The sequence below is a fragment of the Vicugna pacos genome, chromosome 26 (assembly GCF_048564905.1).
Source record: "Vicugna pacos chromosome 26, VicPac4, whole genome shotgun sequence".
Classification (NCBI taxonomy): domain Eukaryota; kingdom Metazoa; phylum Chordata; class Mammalia; order Artiodactyla; family Camelidae; genus Vicugna; species Vicugna pacos.
Window position 1 is genome coordinate 251,063 of NC_133012.1, and position 14,189 is coordinate 265,251.

The window sequence follows — 14,189 nt, forward strand, 5'->3', positions numbered from 1 at the left end:
ACCAAGCCATGCTTTCAACACTGTAATCCCTCTTGCTATAAAAACACGTGACATCAACAAGCACCCCATCCTAACACCCGAAAGTGTTCAAAGGTACTTACAGGGCAGAAACACTGAGGGAGGAGACCAATGCACTCTCTCTTTTCCTAAGGCTCCGCCAGAAGCTGGGCTTTACAGCCGGAGGCTCTCAGCCCGGGGAGCAGCGCCCACACCGCAGAGCTGGACCTCGGGGAGCGGGAAAGGGAGAGGAGGGCAGCCTCGGGATCGCGGGGCAGGGAAAGCGGCGGGGGGCGCGGGCTGCAGCCCCGCTCGGAGGCCAGTCCCAGCCCCCGCCCCCATCCCGCCTCTGGTCTGCAGACCCCGTCGGCCCGGGACCCAGCCGGCCCAGGGGCGGGGTGTGGTCTGTGGCCGAGGAGAGGACTCGTCGGGAGGGGGAGGGGAAGGGGGCCCCAGCCACGGAATGAGGGGAGCCCAGCTGGGGCGAGAGGCGGCAGATGCAGGCCGGGCCGGGGACAGAGGTGTCCGGGTTCCTGCAGGCGATCGCCCGGCCCAAGACAGGTGTGGCCGGGGCGCCGGGGCTGGCGGCGCGGGCAGAGGGGGCTGGCGCCAGGCCCTCAGCTGGATGCGCGCTGACTCGTGCCCTTGCGGGCTGTGATACGCGGATCCCCTTCCCCTGAGGCCCCCTACCTTACAATTCCACACCTGGCCCGGGGCAGGAGCCAATGGCCTGGCGGGCGGCGGACCGAGCAGCCTCTGCGGCCGATCCCAGCTTGGAGCTGGCGCTTCGGACCCGCGGTCCAGCCCGCTCCGGCCATGCGCATGCACAGGAGGGCCAGCGATCCGCTCTGGGCTCTATGAGAGAGGCTGGGGAAGCGAGGGAGGGAGAAGTTGGGAGGGGGAGAAGAAGGGAAAAGTGGAGGGAGAGAGATGGACGGAAGGAGGAGGGAGTAGGGAGGGATCTGGAGGGAGAAGGGGGAGGAGAGTAGCTGAGATGGAGGAAAAAAGCTTTACCTTCAGGGGCACCGCAAAAGAGGTGCCAGTCCTACCTCCACGCCCCTCTCTAACCCTTCAAGGCCTGCAGCTCAAATTTCACCTCCCTGGTCAAGCCCCTCAGCCTAGGCCCCTGCAGAACCTATAAGGGGATCACACCTGCTATCCCCGCGGAGAGCTGAGTTTCCCGTCACTCAGGGAACGCAGCACCCACAGGCATTGTCGCTCAAAACCACCTTGGATAAAGTATAAATTCCCCTCTTACAGGATGGGAAACTGAGGCAGGCACGTTCTCTGCCTTAGCTGCACTGTCCTAGGTGTTGGGCTGGTGGGGAGCGGGAGGTACAATGTCAGAGCCCCAGATGGAGCAGACTGCCTGAGTGTTGGTGCATAGTCCCCATCCCTCCTGGGTAAACAACTCCTGGCTCTAGGGGGCCCTTCAAGGGCTCACAGTAGGCCCCTGGGTGTGGGAGAGCTGTCCTCAATCCCAACACCCAGCTTGCTAGGCAGATAGGAGTGTTACGGAGTCCAAACTCATTCTGCTCACCAAAGGACAGGCCAATAAATCCAGAAACCAAATGTTGGGGCAGGAAATAGCGAATTTCTGCAGACCTAGATGGCAAACTAATGTCCTTGAGAAGCATCTTCCCCAAGTCAGATTTCAGACTCCTTTTATACTAAAAAGGCTCAGGGGGTATGCTTGGTTGTTGCAAACTTCTTGGTGTAGGAGTTCTTTGTTGTTAGAATCCTTTGTTCTTGCAGCTCTCCACCTGGGTCAGATCCTTGTAAATCTCCAAGGAAACAAATGTTATTTTCCATTCTGCAGCTTGCTATCTTTATATGAATTGAACAGTCATAATTTAATATCCTTAAAGCTCAGAACCTTGAGAATAGGCTCTCCTGTATATTTCAGACTTTAGGCAACATTGTTTTACAAAAGTTGCAGAATCAGCAAGACTAAGCCTAGGAGACAGATCACAGGGTTAAAGTCAAAGGAACAGATGTAATATGGAGTCAGATTTGTTCTTTTCTATTACCAGGGCAGAAGCCACTTGAGCATTTAAATCCCTTTAGGTTAAAATAAGCAAAACTTTAAAGAAATTTACACACATAGTTTGGAATGTGCATAGCATATTTCAAAAAGCACACAAAGTTTGTGAACAGTGGCATCTCCAGGGAGGGCTGAGAGAACATAGGATGAGGGAAAACTTTCCCTCATATAGTTTTGTGCTCTGATTGAATTTTTTTACCATATGTATTTTTTCAGTTAAAAAAAAGTGTAATGGAGGGAAGGAGTAAATAGTTCAGAAAATACAGCATCCATGAAAACACTGAGCCATCACTTTTGATTTAAGCTGGGAAGCATCTGACTCTGTACTATGTGCCCAGTGCTGTTTTGTAACTTCTTTTATTATTTATGTTTTTAATAAAATAATAACATGCTATCCCTCACCCCTGAACAGGGCTGGTGGAAAACAAATTGAGTTTTTATTGAGTTGTTTCCCAAGGAGTAGAAATGTTATAGACAGAAAACATGTTCAGGGCAAAACACATGGAGTGGATTTCCAGTAGGCCAGACAGCTAGGAAGGATTTTCAATAAAGGCACCCAGAGGCCAAGAGATAAAGGCTCCAAGGCCCCACAAAAAGCTGCCCAAAGTGCCTTCTCCATGGCACTACTGTAATAGAAAAGAACAAATTGGACTCCATATTACATCTGTTCCTTTGACTTTAACCCTGTGCTCTGTCTCCTATGCTTAGTCTTGCTGATCCTGCAACTTTTGTAAAACAATGTTGCCTAGAGTCTAAAATATACAGGAGAGCCTATTCTCAAGGTTCTGAGCTTTAAGGATATTAAATTATGACAGTTCAATTCATATAAAGATAGCAAGCTGCAGAATGGAAAATAACATTTGTTTCCTTGGAGATTTACAGGGATCTGACCCAGGTGGAGAGCTGCAAGACCAAAGGATTCTAACAACAAAGTACTCCTACACCAAGAAGTTTGCAACAACCAAGCATACCCCCTGCCCCTTTTTAATATAAAAGGGGCCTGAATTTTAACTTGGGGAAGATGCTTCTCCAATACATTAGTTGACCATCTTCTTGGTCAGCTGGCTTTCCAAATAAAGTCACCATTACTTGCCCCAAAACCTGGTCTCCCAATTTACTGGCCTGTCATGCAGTGAAGAGAATGAGTTTGGACTCAGTAACACAAACATACATTGAATGTATCCATTTGGTGTATTTAATGACTTGCTTCCACTGGTCTTTATTTCTGACTTTTCCTTCTCTTGCCCACTCCTGCTATGTTTATGAAAAGTCTGTCAGTCTGCTCATGTGGACACATTTCCATCTATAGCCACTGCCCTTCCAGGTAAGAACAGATGCCAAGAGGCAATGGAAGCTACTAAGAGGCATTACCTTGTCAGAAAGGAGCAGAAGTGGGTACTGGCTGGGGCTCAGGAGCAGGCTGGGACACCTGACAAGATGTCTTAAGCAGGGACAGACAGCTGGGCACCAAAGGAGAAGCTTCTAAGCCCCCATGAGGGACTTGCTGGATAGGATGGAAAACTTCCAGACTGTAGATCTGATCCCACCATTAGCTTCCTGGGCAAGGCTGGGCAAGTCATTTAAGTTCTCTAGGCCCATGCTGTCCTCCTTCGGGAGCCATCAGTCACGTGCAGAATAATGAAGTTACTCTGTACTCAGGAAGAACTATAAATAAAAATTTTACTGCACAGGCTCAGCATGTATGATGTTTAGAAACATTAGTGGTTTTCTTGCCCTAACGAATTATTTTTGTATGTCTGACTTTCTGTGGTTTGTAATGCCCGTGACTAATGATTTCCTTATAGTGAGGTATTTTGAAATTATAAGTTACTGGACACAGTACCCTCATATCATAGTTGAAAAAAATTGATCCACATAAGCAAGGTGATCTGATTTGGTAGTTAAAGCAGGGGCTCTTGGGCCAGCCTGCCTGAGTATGAATTCTCACTCTGCCTCTGAGGGTTTCTGTGTGAATTGTGGACAAATTCTTCTTTTTTTCTTAACTGATTTGTGCCTTTTTCCTTACCTTTTAAATACTGAGGAATATGTAGACTCTATCTCCTACTGTGCTGGCAGGATTAAATGAGTTAACATATGTGCTGCCCACTCCCCTGAGTTTAAGCATTCTCCAGGCAATCAGTTCCAAACTCGGAGGCATTCTCCACTGCCTTAGTCTGTCTGGGATGCTGTAACAAGTTACCATGGGTCAGGCAGCTTAAACAACCAGCATACTCCTCAAGTTTTGGAGGCTGAGATATTCAAGATGAAGGTATCTGGAAGATGACTGGCTTCATGGCTTGAAAATGGCCATCTTCCCACTATCTTCATGGGTCTGAGAGCAGAGAGAGGCAAGTTCTCTGGGGCCCCTTATAAAGGCACTTATCCCATTCATGAGGGCTCTACTCTCATGACCTCATTTTATCCTACTAATCACCACCCAAAGGCCCCACCTCCCAATACCATCACACTGGGAGATCCAGTTTCAACATATGGATTTTGAGGGGACCCATTCAGTCCACACATCGGCTAACTTTCCCCAACTTGCTGTCATCAAACCTATACTAATTCCTTCGAAGAAACGCTTATATCTCTCTGCCCTTTTCCATTCCTACATCCACTACCACTGAAGCCCTGTGACATTTTACTCCTTATTTTCCTGGTAGAGGTTTCATTGATTTCTCTACTCCAATGCGCTCCTCATTCCAGTCTGCTGCATAGTTCTTCCTAAAACTTGGCTTGAGGATACGATCTTCCCACTTCACCTCATTTTTTTAGGTGTAAATGTCAGAATCCCCTCCACATCCTATTCCAGACCTTTAATCCCTTACACACCCCCTCCCTATGTTACTTTTCTATTACTATTATAACAAATTTCCACAAACTTAATGGCTTAAACCAGCAAGGATTTATCACCTTACAGCTGTGCAGGTCAGGGGTCCAACACAGTTCTCACTGGGATGATTCAAGGTACCAGCAGGGTGCCTGCCTTCTGGAGGATCTAGAAGAGAGGGTTTACTTGTCTTTTTCCAGTTTCCAGAGGTCATCCACCTTCCTTAGCTTGTGCCCCTTGACTTCCTCCATATTCATGGCCAGCAGCCTTTCTCCATGGCTACACCTCCCTCTGACCCTAAGCTCAACTGGGAAATGTCCTCTGCTTTTAAGGACCCTGTGATTACACTGGACCCACCTGAAAAATCCAGGCTACTCTCCCTATTGTCTCATCTCAGGATCCCCTTGTCCCATCCCACTCAGGCATTATGTATGTGGCTGTGACACTCACCTTGGGTAACGTTTCCTCTCACAAGCAATTTAAGGTTCAAAACACGTATGAATGGCTTTTTTTTTCTTCCTTAGTCTTTCCACATTCAGTACATCTGGTGATATTATATAACTCCTGTTTATTTATGGCCCAGCACTAATTTTTAATAATGTATCATGGGTTTCAAAGGCTAACTAGTAGACAATTTAGAAGACAGAAGTCCTCTAAGATTTTTGTCCTAAAATATGTGTCATCCCTTTGGCCATGTACAGTAACATGTCACAGGTGGCTACCCTGCGGGGGGGCACTTTATTCTGCCACCACACTCCTGTCATTCGCACCAACATGATCTTCTAACTGAGGATCTATTCTCCCAGCTTTGCTCACTTCCTTCTCCTTTCCATTCACCATCCTGTTCCCACCACTTCCTTTGTTTACATCAGGATTTCATGGCCACGTTCTTCTCTAAATGGAATGGATATTATGCATCTAACATGTGATAACTGTTCTTATTTTATACGCACACACTCACCTACACATAACCCCATCCATCTCTATTTTCCTAGACTCTTCCAGAGTAATCAGTTCCATGATGCTGATGATACTGACAGTGATGACAGGGGCCTCTCAAGGACTCTGATAATGAGGGAATCAATAAAGAGAGGGAATCAATAAAGAGAAGGAATCATTGCAAAACTGCCACAGAAACAGGCTTAGAGGTAAATAACTGCTATAGTGTTTAATGAAATCGACTAATATTTAATTACTTTTAAACTTTTATATCACTGTATTTAAATTTTTAAGGGGAATTTTCATCCACCACTAACCAAAATTTGACTTTAGGACCAAAATATAAGAGAATTTCTATCTTCTAACAAATTGCCCACTGGCCTTTTAAACACGTGATTCTTTAAAAAAAGATTAGTGCTGGTGTAAAAATAAACAGGATTCATATAATCTCGCCAGACACAATGAATGTGGAAAGACTAAGGAAGAAAAACAAAAAGCCATTCCTAACATCTTGAACCTTACGTTGCTCATAGGAGAAAATGTTAGCCAAGCTGAGTGTCACATCAACATGACACCTGAGTGGGGTGGGAAGCTGATCTTCCTCACCAGACATTTATGCTGATTTGCTAGATGCCAACAGTTTCCTCATTGGATTTGCTTCTAATAAGTATGGGACAGTTTAGGCTCTACCAAAAGCAGACTAAACATTTTCTTCTGCTGTCAGGTCTCTGGACTGAATGTCCCCACAGGAAGGACATGATTATATTTCATATGAAAAGTCTTCCTGAGAAACAACAAACTTTTAGAGGGCAGAACTGCAGGTCCCCTGTGGAGGACAGGAGGAGGGCAGGAGAAGGGCTAGAGGGGACACTGGAAATACAGCAGGAGTGAGTTCAGATACTGCTGCTCAAGTCGCCAAAGACAGCATTGCTATCTCTAAGGATATGACATTCTCCCAAATATTCTGTGAGTGAAGAGGTGTGTGAACACTAAGCAGGTTGTTAAGACACAGCAGCACATAATTAGCATAAGTCAATTACAGTTTTTTTTGATATTTGGAAAATAATTAGCCCATTGCTCTTTGACAGTGCAGCAGGAGCAACAGAAATAATAAAGACTGAGCCATCTTGGAGACAACAATCAATAAACAATTTTAAGTCTGCAGGATTCCTTGACAATATGCAAGCAATGAGCTAGATGTGTGCTGCAGATACCTCTTACTGCAGGGCTCACTCCTGCAAAGCATAGAACTATTTTTCTCAGCAGACAGAGGGAACCAAGTCAAGATTCCTAATCTTGAGAGGTTTACTATATGGCAGGAAATATCAGACAAGAACATACAGCCAAATATGAATAAATGTAATCAAATATGAAATGTGAAAGGAGCACAGATGAAAGAGAAATTCCTTTCACCTGGGATCTAGAGAGACTTCAGAAAATGTGGCTTTGGAGGTGGACAAAAAACGGGTGGAATTTTGGCAGAACAGGATGTAAGGAAGACAACTTAAAAACTGATTCTAAAATTCATATAAAAATGCAAAGGATCCCAAATATCCAAAACAACTTTGAACAAACTTGGAAAACTGACACTACCTGATTTTCAGACTTTTTTTTTTTTTATAAAGCTACAGTAATCAGAAAGTATGGTATTCATGTAAAATAGGAAAATAGAATAATGAAACAGAAGAATAGGATGTTCAGAACTAAACCAACACTTACATGGACAGCTGATTCTCAATAAAGATGCAGTGGAAGAAGGGTCTTTTCAAGAAGCAGTGCTGGAACAATTAGATATCCATATGCAAAAAATAAATAAATAAATAAGAACTCTGATCCATACCTCACCACATATACAAAAATTAACTCAATTTGGATCATAGATCTTAATAGAAAATCTCAAACTATAAAACAGCTAGGAGAAAAAAGCATAGGCTTAAACTTTAATGAACTTGGGTTTGGTGAATATTTCTTTGCTATGACACCAAAGGTATAATCTACATAAAAAAGAAACTTATACAGTTAACTTTATCAAAAGAAAGACTCTCAAAGCTCTTCTTAAACACTGCTAAGCAAATGAAAAGACAAGCCACAGACAGAAACTATTTGCAGATCATATATCTGATAAAGGATAATGAGATACAAAGATCTCTCTTTGCAACTGATCCAGAATAAAGAACTCTCAAAACTCAATAATAAATCAAACACCTGAATACGATGAGCCAGACTTGAAAACACATTTCACTAAAGATATCCAGATGGAAAATAAGCATATTAAAAGATGCTGATTAGATGCCATTAGTCATTAATGAAATGTTTTTAAAAACCACAGTGAGATACTAGTACACATACATACTAGAATGAATACGATTAGAAAGACCGACTTCAGTGTTGGCAAGGAAGTAGAACAACCAGAACTGATACACACCCTGAGGAATTTACAATAATATGATCATTTTGGAAAACAGTTCAGCAATTTCTTAAAAAAAAATGTTAACACCGATCTACCATATGACCCAGACATTCCTCACCTGGGTGCTTTAGAAATAAAAAGCATACATCTGTACAAAGTCTTGTAACCAAATATTCACTGCAATTTTATTTATAATAGCCAAAGTTGTATATAACCTCCTTCAAGAAGTACATGGAGAAACAAATGGCCTATCCAAACACTGCTCACAATAAACTACTCAGCAATAACTGAACAGTAAACAATACTCTGCTATAAGAAAAATAAGCTATTAATACCCACAGCAACACAGATAACTCTGAAAATAATTGCACTGAATTAAAGAAGTCAGACAAAATAGAGTAGATACTGCATGAATCCATTCATACAAGGATCCTGAAGATGCAAACCAATATGTTGTGATAGAAAGCTGATCAGTGGTTTCCAGAGGAAGAGATGGGGAGGGAGGGAGGGACAAGAAAGGGCAGGGGAGAACTTCTGTGGGTGATGGATACATTCACTGTCTTAAGTGTGGTCATGGTTTCTTGGGGATATGTCAAAATGTTTTAAGTTGTACATTTTAATATGTAAAAATTATTCTGTCAAGTATACCTCAAAACTGTTTGAAGAAAAAAGGCATCTCAGTCCTGACCCACCTCAGCACCTGCTTGGAGTGACATGATCAGTCCCTCACCCTGTCTGCCTAATGGGAAGGTAGAAAACCTCTCACAGAAGACAACATATGGGTTTTTCACTCACAATGTCGGCCATGTAATAAAGAATTTCTAGACATGCAGCATGTCAAGACTATATGACTGATACTATGAGAATAAGAAACACTAGACAATGGAAGTAAACCCACAGGGGATGTAGGCATCAGAGTTAACAATAAAGGCTATAAAATAATTAATTTTAATATATTCAAGAAAATAATAAAATGATGGGAAATAGCTAACATGATAAAGATTTTCACATGAGATATATACTGGAATGTATTTTTAAGGAAAATCAAGCAGATACTCTAGAACTGAAGATTTCAGGTCTGGAAACAAGTGAACAGAGCTAATTTGGATCCCTTTAAAGTAAAACTTTTAGTAACACTGGATAAAATACAACAACAAAAATAATACAGAGCTAACTATGGAGAGAGAAGTTCCCAAGAGACAATATAAAGAGGTTTCATGTTTGTCAAAGCACTGTCCTATCCACATGTCTCCCCTGATTCTCAAAACTGATCAGCGCAGTCCCGTAGGGCAAGAAACACCACACCATTTCACAAATGCATACACAGGGTACCCGACTGATCAATACAGTGATAGGAGAGGGGACAAAACTCAGGTTCCTGATCCCTTGTTTCATTTACTGTGGGACAAATGATCAATTCAGGGGTAATAAATCAGTGAATGAGTGAGTAACACAACTCTGCATTAGTCACACAAATCCCTGGAAGAAAGAGCCTGGGCAAACTGAGTAACATAACAGCCTGTCTACTTTAATCACCATCCTTTCCAGGTTATTATAAAGGTTACTTCCACCCAGGCAGTGACTCCTGAAGGGCAAGAATCATGCCTAATATTCTCTCAAGTCCACAGCAAAACCTGACAACAATTAGGCTCTGGAGTCTGCATTAAGCAAGTGTGGAATCTCAGTGATTCCAGCTCTTACACCTCTGCCTTCCCCATCCACCCCTCATGACATGGCCCTTATGATCAAGTTTTCCCAGGGCTGCGGCCACAGAACCCACTTATAGGACTGGAAAGACATGATCATATTAACTAACCTCCAAATTATCATCGAGAGTCACCTGCATTTCAGGGATCAGTAATCCCAGAAGCTTTGCAGTTCAGGCAGCTGAGGGACTTTTATATCAGATCTATCTCCTATTGTGACTGCCTGGGTGACATCATGCCGGAGCCTGCCAGCAAAAGGAACAGGTCCGAAGACGCAGTCGACACGACTAAGAAAAGAAAGGACACAGACACAGAATGGGGTCGAGAGGGACGAGTCTTACAGCCTGCTAAGGCAAAGGCCAGACACCGCCAACGCAGTTTATTCTGCAACTCTTTTTATAGTATGCAAGAAGGAAGAAACATTGAATACCAGAAAGATTACATAGATTCTTTTACAATTACACTCATGTTTATCTCAAGGAATGACATTTACAATCCTCAATCTAAGGAGTCCTGTTTTTACCCTTATCTTATTTTCCTTGGGCAAAGAACAAAGCACAGAAACTCCTATCTGTTAATCCTTTATCTTAAGAACGTAGAGGTGGCGGGACAGGGAATCCTCCCAGAGCTGAGTCTTGTAAACAGAGCTATTAACTCCTAGATACCAGACCTTCAATCCATAAGGCAGCTCCCCACAGGGGCTGTGTCTTGTAAATCAGGACTGTTAACTCCTGTCTACCAGACTCTCACTTCATGAGGCAGCTCCCCACAACATCAGACAAGGAATTCTGCTCAAAAGCCTTAGTTTCTCCTCTCAGGGATAAGCCTGATTAACAAATCTCATCGCCCACTCAACAAATGTGATGTGAAGATCAATGACTCACACAGAAGCACAACACTCACTAGACTGTGGGTTTAGAATCAGAGAAAAATCGTTTGAGAAAGACTGACAGAATGCGGCTTTAATACAAATTTAAGTGGTCATACCTTTCAGTACATCTTCTTCCACTACTTGTCACTTCACCCAAGTTTAAAAGGTGTTTGAGAACAGGGATGAGTGTGCCAGCAATCTGTGACCCAATAACCTAAAATGTCACCTAGGAAAAAGAGGGGAGTAACACATTTAGAAAAAGCATGTTGAGGATGGTGGGACCATCCCCCAACTCCAGGCTTAGAAGCGCTGTGTAATAGCTTTCCTGCCTGCCTGGGGCATCAGCTGATGTGAAAACCCACCCAGAAACCACAGTGTCCAGCAGCTCTTCCACAACACAGGCTACACTTTCTCAGCATGATGAACAGTTTCCATTGATCCCTTTGTTGAAGAATGAAGAAAAGGAGAGCAAGAGAGTTCTGCCCATCCCCCGGGGAGAGCCCACACCTTGGGCTGACTGCGCCACACCGCGTCAGCCTCCCAGGAGCAGCATAAACTGGAGACAGGCAGCATCCCGTGAACCTGGGGCAGCAAAGGTTGCCCCTGTACCAGGCTGCAGGGGAGATGGGAACAAACTGACTGACTGCCAGGGGCAGCCCCCTCAGGGCAACGTGGCCTGACTCTGGTGGTGAGGCTGTCAGAGAATCTATGTCTTTCAACTTGGGGCAACAGAGGCCTCCCCCAGGCCAAGCCACAGAGAAGACGGGAGCTAATCCACCGGCTCCCCCCTGCAGGCTCCATACCCCCGCCACCACCCCACTGCCCCCAGGAAGACCTGGAGAAGGGCAACTAGCAAATGAGGGGCAGAAGAGGCCGCCCCCAGGACAGGCCTCCAGAGAGATGGGGCAAATCCACCAACTCCTTCGGAGCAGTTCCCCTCCACCCGCAGCAGCCACGGGCCCCACCCCCTGACCTCACCGCGCCTGCGTCCCGGGGAGAGGCCGCCCTCAGGCCAGGTCAAGGGAGAGAAGAAATGGACCCGCCAGCCGGGGCAGCCCCCCTCCACTCACCGCCGCCGCCGCCCCGTGACCGCACTGGGCCCACCTCCCGGGAGCAAGCCGACCTGGAGACGGGCATCCAGCTTCTGGGGCAGCAGAGGACACCCCCAAGATTGGTCCCGGGGAAGAAGGGAGCAAACTGACTGGCTGCCCCACGGCAGGCCCTCTACGGCCCTCTCTGCCCCTGCACCCTAACGACACCGACCCCGGCCCCCCTCCCCTAGTAGGCTGAGTGGGACAGGTGTGTCCGGTGACCTGCGGCAGCAGAGGCCACTCCCAGGCCAGGCCGCCCTGGAGACTGGAGCCAATCCACCAGCTCCCCACGGCAGCCCCCTCCCTCCGCAGCCGACACAGCTCCTTTTCCCTGACCTCACAGTGGCCTCTGGGGAGCAGGATGGCCTGGAGACTGGCATCTGGTGAACCTGGGGCAACAGAGACCGCCCCCTAGGCCAAGCTGCAGGAGAGATGGGAGCAAATTGACCGGCTCCCCCGCAGAAGGCTCCCTACCCCCGCCGCCCCCGCACCCTGACCGCCATATTCCCGCAGGCAAAGTGGGACATGTGTGTCCCTAGACCTGGTGCAGCAGAGACCACCAGCAGGCCAGGCTGCGCAGAGATGGAAGCTAATCCACAAGGTCCCCCCAGGGCAGCCCCCCTACCCACTGCAGCCACCACCTTACCCGCCCCCTGATAGCACCGCACCTGTCTCCCAGGAGAGAGCTGACCTGAAGTCGGACATAGGGAATCTCCGGAGGCCGAGGCCGCCCCCAGGCCACGCGGTGAGGGAGAGAAGAAATTGACCGGCTTGCCAGGGCAAACCCCCTCTCCCCACCGCCGCCGCCCCAAATGCATCGCGCCCGCCTCCTGGGATCAGGCTGGCATGGAGACGTGTGTCATGGCACATGGGGCAACAGAGACAGCTCCCCTGGCCAAGCCACGGGAGAGATGGGAGCAAATGGACCAGCTCCCCCTCGGCAGGCCCCCTACCGCCACTGCAGCCCTGCCACCCCCGCACCCTGACCGCACCGTGCCCACCTCGCTGGGACAAGCTGACCTGGAGATGGGCGCCTGGCGAATTAGGCAGCAGAGGCCGCTCCCAGGCCAGGCCTCTGGGGAGAGGGGAGTAAACTGACCGGCTCGCCTGGGGCTGCCGCCGCTGCCCTGACTGCACCGCACCTGTCTCCCAGGAGCAAGCTGACCTGGGGTCCGCGGCCAAGGCTGCCCCCAGGCGAGGCCATGGGGGAGAGAAGAAATGGACCAGCTCCCTGAGGCAGCCACCCCACACCCTGACCGCCCAGCCCCTCTCCCCAGCCGGCTGAGTGGGACCGGTGTGTCCCGCGACCTGGGACTGCAGAGGCCACCCCCAGGCCAGGCCACGGGGGAGAGAAGAAATGGACAGGCTCATTGGAGCAGCCCCTCTCCCCGCTCACTGTCCTCACTGCCCCCAAAGAGCAGGGCGCTGGCCTCTGGGGAGCTGGCTGCCTTGAGTCTGGCTTCTGGTGATCTTGGCTAGCAGAGGCCACCCACAGGCCAGGCCACCCAGGGGAGGGAGCAAAACCACCAGCTCACCTAAGGCAGCACCCTTCCCCTTGCAGCCACTGCTGCTGCCCTTGTACCCTGAGCGCACCATTGCTGGGAGCAGAACGAGTTTGTACTCGGTAACAACTTCGGATAATTTATTTAAATTTATTAACCTCGATTTTTTCATTTCTATAATGGGCATAATAATAATAATAATCCCTTCACTGTCTCTTTTTGTCTTACCTCACCAGGTGTCAAATTGGAGCTGTGTATATACATACATATGTATACACACACACACACACACATATACACATACACAGGCTAGGGGAATTGTTACTGCATTTTCTTGTTGATATACATTCAAACTATTCTAGTTTAGTTTTAATGAACTATAAGCAGATATTGCTTTTGCAGAAGATGGGAAATAACTGATTTCATACTTAGACTTCATTTTATTAACAAAGATCAAGTTTGGATATGTTCAAATTTGTAGACAAACCGATTGATTCAAGATATCTGATAAAACTTCAACAGACTAAAACAACAACAAAAACACTGATAATTATGTTCTCTGTAATTAAATATAATCCCTTGAATCTCTTGGAAGCCTACAATAGAATGGCATGTGCTTAGATTTCAAGTTCTATCAGTAAAAAGAGATGACAGACTAGCCAAGATAAGTTCATCAGAATTATATTTGGCTGGCTATGGTGAAATGTGTCCAATATATCAACTCGTTCTGTAACATTAGCTCCAAAGCCACAGAAAGTGCTGTGTTTGCAAGGATGGAGGAGGGAAAAAAAGATTTATG

General features: G+C 46.6%; 1 protein-coding gene across 8 annotated transcripts in view; it reads right to left on the reverse strand.

The window, feature by feature from the left end:
- The window catches only part of LOC140689410 (trafficking protein particle complex subunit 9-like), a 90,887-nt gene that overhangs the window by 66,403 nt on the left and 10,295 nt on the right, over window positions 1–14,189 (reverse strand). For all 8 annotated transcript variants that reach the window (XR_012064328.1, XR_012064327.1, XR_012064326.1 and 5 more), the window contains exon 3: window positions 10,914–11,023. The gene's annotated coding sequence lies outside the window, so the exon portion shown is untranslated. The remainder of the gene's footprint in view (window positions 1–10,913; window positions 11,024–14,189) is intronic.